This window comes from Lathyrus oleraceus, chromosome 5 (genome assembly GCF_024323335.1).
Source record: "Lathyrus oleraceus cultivar Zhongwan6 chromosome 5, CAAS_Psat_ZW6_1.0, whole genome shotgun sequence".
Lineage (NCBI taxonomy): Eukaryota > Viridiplantae > Streptophyta > Magnoliopsida > Fabales > Fabaceae > Lathyrus > Lathyrus oleraceus.
This window is the reverse complement of record NC_066583.1, coordinates 59,033,137-59,041,466: the sequence shown is the minus strand read 5'-3', so window position 1 is coordinate 59,041,466 and position 8,330 is coordinate 59,033,137.

Sequence of the window (8,330 nt, the reverse complement as noted above, 5' to 3'; positions counted from 1 at the left end):
ATACAATGGCAACTCTTGCCCGAAGACTCATGTGCAAGCCTACTTCCGCAAGATGGTTGCATACTCCGATGATGAGAAGCTACTCATGTACTTCTTCCAGGATAGTCTAGCTGGGGCATCCTTGGAATGGTATATGAGGCTGGACAAAGCCTATATTTGCTGCTGGAGAGATTTGGCTAAGGCTTTTATGAAGCAGTATCAGTATAACACAGACATGGCTCCTGACAGAACTCAACTCCAGAATCTGTCTCTCAAGAGCAATGAATGCTTCAGAGAATATGCTCAACACTGGAGAGAGACAGCTTCCCGTGTTCAGCCTCCAATGTTGGAGAAGGAGATGGCCAACATGTTCATGAACACTCTGCCCGGATCTTACTTGGAGCGTCTGGTGGGTTGCAACGCCTCCAATTTTGCTGATGTGGTCTCTACCAGTGAGAGGGTGGAGAACTACATGAAGACGTGCAAGATCCAGAATGGAGTTGGATCATCATCAGGGACAAAGAAGCCGTTCATTGGAGGGCAGAAGCGGAGAGAGGGGGATGCAAATTCTTTGTCTTCGTATCAGAGCAGGGGTATCCAGAGGAACAGCTTCCAGAATTACCATCAGCAACCCTATGTTGCAGTTGTGACCATTCCGGCTGCAGCACCAGTACAATAACAACAACCACAGCGTCAACAAACTCAGTACCAACAGTAACAGGGTAACAAACCCGCCTATCAGCAGAGGCAAAAGATGATGGACAGGCGTTTCGACACTCTTCCAATGTTGTACACTCAGTTGCTTCCTAGCCTTCAACAATTATAACTTGTGCAGTTACGCACTTTGGCTCCTCCTGTTGGCAGGCTTCCAGTGGGTTATGACGCCAACGCTAGGTGTAATTTCCACTCTGGGGCACCTGGCCACAATATTGAGAACTGCAAAGCTTTTAAGCACGTAGTTCGGGACCTCATAGATTCAAAGGCCATTAACTTTGCACCAGCTCCTAATGTTGTCAACAATCCCATGCCGCAGCATGGTGGTGCAAATGTTAACATGGTGGAAGAAGAAGTCAAGTCTGTCAAGGATGTGTTGAAGTTGAAGACTCCGCTGTTGGAGATTAAAGACTACTTGCTGAAGGCCGATGTTTTCCCCGGTTGTGGGAATGGTTGTTTAGGTTGTGCTGCGTAAAGCGGAGGTTGTTTGAAGCTGCAGCAGGGTATCCAGGCCTTGATTGACAATGGTATCCTCCAAGCTGAAGACTTGTCCGTCCAAGAGTCTGTTGAAGGGGTTGATGAAGAGGTGTTTGAAGATGCTATTGAAGAATTCACAAATGTTGATCCTGTTGATTGTGTAATTCCCATTGATGTATTTAATTTTTCTAATGTTGTTGCTGATATCCCAAACGATGTGTTTAATTCTGATGTATCTGTTGAACTTGATTCCGATGTTTCGGATGTTTATGTTTCAATGAATAAGATTTTTGAGTATGAATGTGATGTTGCCACTATCATAATTTTCTACCAAATTGCTCAGATCAATGTGCCAGAAGCGTAACCGGTGCCACCAGTGCGACCATCCACTATGACCATCACGACCCCTGGTCCTTTACCTTTCACCAGCGAAAGGACCATTCCTTGGCATTATGGGGGGAGTGTGTACACGCATGATCATGGAGTGGAGCAGCCACTGAAGATAGAAGAGGTGCAGGATCAGAAGTCTGAACTTGGAGTCGAGTTAAAAGATCCCGCAGTGGACAATGTTGGTGGAATCGGGCGATTCACCAGAAGTGGTAGATTGTTCTCACCACCGGTTACCCAATCTGATGGTGCTGACGCCGCGGCGAAAGCCAAAGGCAAGCAAGTTATGAATGAGGGTACCTCTGTACCACAGGCTGGTTCTGAGCCTGCTTTTGCGAAGGATGTGGACGAGCTTTTGAGAATCATAAAGAAAAGCGACTACAAGGTAGTTGATCAGTTAATTCAGACGCCGTCCAAGATATCTATTCTCTCACTCCTGTTGTGTTTGGAGGCACACAGGGAGGCACTTTTGAAGGTCCTTAATGCTGCTTATGTGCCTCAGGAGATCTCAGTGAACCAACTAGAAAGGATCGTTGCAAATGTTCATGCAAGGAACGAGTTGGGTTTTACTGATTCTGACTTGACACTAGCTGGACGCAGTCATAACAAGGCTTTGCAAATTTTGATGGAATGCAAAGACACTGTGTTATCTCATGTTATGGTGGATATAGGTTCCTCTCTCAATGTGCTACCCAAGAGAGCCATGTCAAGGTTAGAAGTAGAAGGTTTTATCTTGAAGCCTTCCGACCTTGTTGTGAGAGCCTTCGATGGTTCCAAGAGGTCGGTGTTTGGAGAGGTAGAATTGCCAATTCAGATTGGATCACAAACCTTCAACACCGTCTTCTATGTGATGGATATCAGTCCCTTGTATAGTTGCCTGCAGGGTCGTCCTTGGATCCACAATGCTGGGACAGTCTCCTCAACCTTGCATTAGAAGATCAAATTCCTGGTCAACGGAAGAATTATCACTGTCTGTGGTGAGGAGGACATTCTGGTCAGTAACCTGTCTACATTCAAGTATGTAGAGGTAGAAGGTGAAATTCATGAGACTCTGTGTCAGGCCTTTGAGGCAGTTCAGGTCAAGGATGCAGCTCCGGTGGAAGAGGTTAAAGCAGGTGCCTCTATCTCATCCTTCAAGCAGGCACAGGCCTTGGTAGATTCAGGTGTTGCTCCCAGTTGGGGACGTCTGTTGGATTTACCTGTTAAGAAAGACAAGTTCAGGATTGGGTATCAGCCATCTCTGACTTCTACAACTTCAGCGCCTCAGACTCGTCAGGGGCCGATTACTTTCTCCAGTGCTGGCATCATTCAGTATGGCCAGATCTCTGCAATCAACGAAGAAGATGGGGATAGTGATTGCGACATCGACAACTGGGTGCGTCCAAGGGTCCCGGGTGAAGTCATCAATAATTGGTCTTCTAAGGAGATTATCCACGTCACTCTTCTTGAAGAGTAATTTTCTTTGTTCATTTGTGCATGTCCAAGTCTTACGTTCCGCCCAGGGCGTAATGACTCATTGTAGGGCTCTTCTATGTGAATACCTGCATTTTTTATCATAAATAAAGGACGTCTTTTTGCATTCAAATATTTTGTCCACTGTCTTTCTATTTTTGCAGTTTTAAAAAAAAAATCAAAAAAATAAATACATTTTGGCAATGTTTTATTTAGTTTCACACTCATAAGCACATACCATCACTCATGCAGATGCACGTCACCGAATCCTATTGATAGCAGTTCTGCTATGGCTCGCTTCGACTTTGAAAATCCAATCTTTCAAGCTGAAGAAGAGGGTGATGAATATTTTGAACTCCCTGAAGAACTTCCCAGGTTGTTAAAACAGGAGGAAAGGGTCATTCAACCGCATCAAGAGTCCGTTGAAGTAATTAATCTTGGGACCGAGGACGTCAAGAAAGAAATCAAGATAGGGTCTGCTTTGGAAGATGATGTGAAGAAGGGGCTGATTGAATTGCTGCAAGAGTATGTTGACATCTTCGCTTGGTCTTATCAGGACATGCCAGGGCTTGACACAGACATTGTGGTACACCGTTTGCCTCTCAAAGAGGATTGTCCTCCGGTCAAGCAGAAGCTCAGAAGAACAAGACCAGAGATGGCTGTCAAGATAAAGGAAGAAGTGCAAAAACAGTTGGATGCAGGATTTCTAGCAGTTACAAATTATTCGCCATGGGTTGCAAATATCGTTCCAGTACCTAAGAAGGATGGAAAGGTACAAATGTGTGTTGACTACCGGGATCTGAACAGAGCTAGTCCTAAAGATGATTTCCCATTACCTCACATCGACGTTTTGGTGGATAACACGGCTCAGTTCTCGGTACTCTCCTTCATGGATGGCTTTTCTGGCTATAACCAAATTAAGATGGCACTAGAAGACATGGAGAAGACATCTTTCATAACCCCATGGGGCACCTTCTGCTACAAGGTGATGCCGTTTGGTCTAAAAAACGCTGGGGCAACATATCAACGAGCTATGGTAACTCTTTTCCATGATATGATTCATCATGAAATCGAGGTTTATGTGGATGATATGATTGCCAAATCTCAGACAGAAGAAGAACATTTGGTGAATTTGCAGAAATTGTTTGAGCGTTTGAGGAAATTCATGCTGAGGCTTAATCCGAACAAGTGTACTTTCGAGGTGAGATCTGGAAAACTGCTAGGTTTTATTGTTAGTGAGAAAGGGATCGAGGTGGATCCTGACAAAGTGAAAGCGATACAAGAAATGCCTGAGCCAAGAACAGAAGAACAAGTCCATGGTTTCTTAGGGAGGTTGAACTACATTGCAAGGTTCATCCCTCACCTAACAGCCACGTGTGAGCCAATTTTCAAGTTGTTGAGAAAAGATCAGGCTATCAGGTGGAATGATGATTGCCAAAGGGCTTTCGAAAAGATAAAAGAGTATTTGCAGAATCCTCCAATCCTTATGCCTCCAGTCCCAGGTAGACCGCTGATTATGTATTTGACAATACTCGATAATTCCATGGGTTGTGTTCTCGGTCAACACGACGAAGGAGGTAGGAAATAGCATGCCATCTACTACCTGAGTAAAAAATTCACAGATTGCGAGTCGAGATACTCAATGCTTGAAAAGACATGTTGTGTACTTGCATGGGCCGCTAAGCGATTGAGACAATACATGCTGACTCACACAACCTTACTGATCTCTAAGATGGATCCAGTCAAGTACATATTTGAGAAGCCAGCTCTCATCGGAAGGGTTGCTCGTTGGCAGATGGTACTGACAAAGTACGACATTCAGTATACATCCCAAAAAGCCATCAAAGGGAGTATTCTGTCAGACTATCTTGCTCAACAGCCGATTGATGATTACGAGCCGATGAAGTTTGATTTTCCAGATGAAGACATCATGTTCCTCAAGATGAAAGACTGTGAAGAGCCAGTCATTGAAGAGGGACCTGATCCAGATGAAAAGTGGACTTTAATGTTCGATGGGGCCGTCAATGCCAAAGGAAGTGGAATTGGTGCTGTCATTACTACTCCGAAAGGTGCCCACATGCCTTTCACCGCTCGTATGACTTTCGAGTGCACCAATAATGAAGCTGAGTATTAGGCCTGTATCTTGGGTATTGAGCAAGCCATTGATTTGAGAATAAAGACTCTGGACATCTTCGGAGATTCAGCTTTAGTGATCAATCAAGTGAATGGTGATTGGAATACTCTCCAGCCTAATCTGGTCCCCTACAGAGGTTACACGAGAAGACTATTGACTTTCTTCACCACAGTAAAGTTGTATCATATACCTCGTGATGAGAACCAGATGGCAGACGCTCTTGCTACTCTATCCTCCATGATCAAGGTGATTCGTTGGAACCATGCTCCCAGGATCGATGTTATGCGTCTTGATAGGGCCGCGTATGTGTTTGCTGCTGAACTGGGAGCTGATGATAAGCCCTGGTATCATGACATCAAGTGCTTTCTGAAGAATCAAGAGTACCCTGCAGGGGCATCCAACAATGATAGGAAGACTTTGAGAAGATTGGTGTGCAGTTTCTTCTTGAACAAAGACGATGTGCTGTATAAGAGGAACTTCGACATGGTTTTGCTCAGATGCGTGGATAGACACGAAGCGGACATGTTAATGTAGGAAGTTCATGAAGGCTCCTTCGGTACTCATGCCGGCGGACATGCAATGGCTAAGAAATTGTTGAGAGCGGGTTATTACTGGATAACCATGGAATCTGATTGTTTCAAGTATGCTCGGAAGTGTCATAAATGCCAGATTTATGCTGATAAGGTGCATGTACTGCCAAATCCTCTGAATGTGATGTCTTCGCCGTGGCCGTTTGCTATTTGGGGTATTGATATGATTGGAAAGATTGAGCTGACTGCTTCTAATGGGGATCGCTTCATCCTTGTTGCCATCGACTATATCACCAAGTGGGTCGAAGCAGCGTCATTTGCAAAGGTCACCAGACATGTGGTTGCCCGATTCATTAAGAAAGAAATCATTTGTCGTTATGGGATTCCCGAAAGAATCATTACTGATAATGGTTCTAATCTCAATAACAAAATGATGAAGGAGTTGTGCAAGAACTTCAACATTCAACATCACAATTCTTCCCCTTATCGTCCTAAGATGAACGGTGTTGTTGAGGCAGCAAATAAGAACATAAAGAAGATTGTGCAGAAGATGGTCGTTACGTACAGAGATTGGCATGAGATGCTACCCTTCGCCTTGCATGGGTACCGTACTTCAGTACGTACATCGACCGGGGCAACCCCTTACTCCCTTGTGTATGGTATGGAAGCAGTCCTACCTGTTGAAGTGGAAATTCCTTCTCTAAGAGTCCTGCTGGATGTCAAGTTAGACGAAGCTGAATAGATTCAGACAAGGTTCAATGAGTTGAGTCTTATCAAAGAGAAGCAAATGGCAGCCATTTGTCATGGGCAGTTGTATCAGAGTTGGATGAAGAGAGCCTTTGATCAGAAAGTGCGTCCCCGATGCTTCCAAGTCGGAGATTTAGTGTTGAAAAGGATCCTTCCTCCTTAGACAGATCACAGGGGCAAGTGGACTCCTAACTATGATGGACCATATATTGTCACCAAGATTTTTGATGGTGGAACCTTAATGCTCGCAACTATGGATGGTGAAGCCTTCACTTCCCCTGTGAACTCAGACGCAGTTAAAAAATACTTCGCATAAAATAGACCCGCTGGACAAAAAAGAATAGTCTAGGCAAAAAATGGGCATCCCGGCGAACCAAGAAAATGAAAAAGGTTCGGGCAAAAGTTAGGGATTAAAAATGAAAAGATAGTACACCCGGTAAGTTGAAAACCTGAAAAGGCAACTTAGGCAAAAATGGGTATCCCGGTGGATTGAAAACCCGAAAGGGCGATCCAGGAAAAAATTAGGGATTAAGCGAATGACTGCGTTCTAAGTAGTTCTGAATCTCATCTCATGTCGATAATTGGAAACTTTCGAAGGATAAGAAACAGTCCAGTCACCTTTTTCAGAAAGCTGATCATCTGGAGGATCTTGAAGACGAGCGAGTCATAGCAGGATTGGAACCCGATAGAAATCCATTTCACATTGCCATTAGATTAATTCTTGTTTTTATCTTGTGTGCAATTACCTCTTTCTAGGGATTGCTTCCTGATGTAAATGCCTATTCAGAGGCCATTTAATCAATAAAATCATGTTATTTAGTATATCTCTATATTCATTTTCATTTTACTGTTTTGTTTGCAAAAATGACGTCTGAATTTTTGATAAACATTGCATCATGAAACATAAGAGCTTTACAGGTACATGCTCAATAAACATTTAAAATTGCTGTAAATTTTAAGTGCTTTGGATCGTCTATTCAGAACAGGTACACTCGGGGCATTTCCTTAAGGTTCCTAGCAGATGATCGCGGATGTTTTCTTCAACAGTTGGTATCCTATCGCTGTAGAGATGATCCAAGCATTGGATTCTTCAATCCCCAGCAGGTTCTCACTACCGTGCTTCCCCAAGCATTTGTTTCAGATCATTCACTCCCCAGTAGAGTTGACAGTGCCAGACTGTATATCCCTAGTAGAATCGACAGTGCCAGACTGTATTTCACCAGTAGAGTCGACAGTGCCAGACTGTATTTCACCAATAGAGTCGACAGTGCCAGACTGTATATCCCCAGCGGAGTTGACAGTGCTAGACTGTATCTTCCCAGCTGAAGCAGTTGCTCCTCATAGTTCGATGCCAGATCGATGATCTCAACGCTAGATCCATGGTCTCTTTTCTTGAAGCAGAATCTCGGTACCGTATCGGTGTTTGATTCCCCTGCTGAGTCGTCTCTCGCAGATTATGGTTGCCAGAACCACTGTCACTTTCCTCAGCAACAAGCTTTCAGTGCCATTCTCTCCCCAGTCAGAGTCTCGGTATTTTGTTATCGCCAGAACACCGCGTGGTCGGTCATTTCCCCACAGAGTGCTGTGTATCTCCAACAGCATTGCCAGGGTCTAGAAGATTATGATCATTTCCCCAGCAGAATTCCTTGCCTCTACTTGGCGTTCTCTCTAGCCTAGCATTTCGCACCCCTGCATGTAGAATCATATCGCATTGCATCCTCCCAAATCGCGTAGCATTTCCATTTTCATGGAGCATTACGCCATTGAAAAATTCAAACATACGCATGTAAAGCATAAGACATTCTCGGTATCCTAAGTGATAAGCCAGAAGTTTGCTTCCAGTTCTCAGACTGAAGTTTGTTCATGACTTATCCTTTATCAGTCCCAGCAGGGGTTGTTGGCCCACGCGC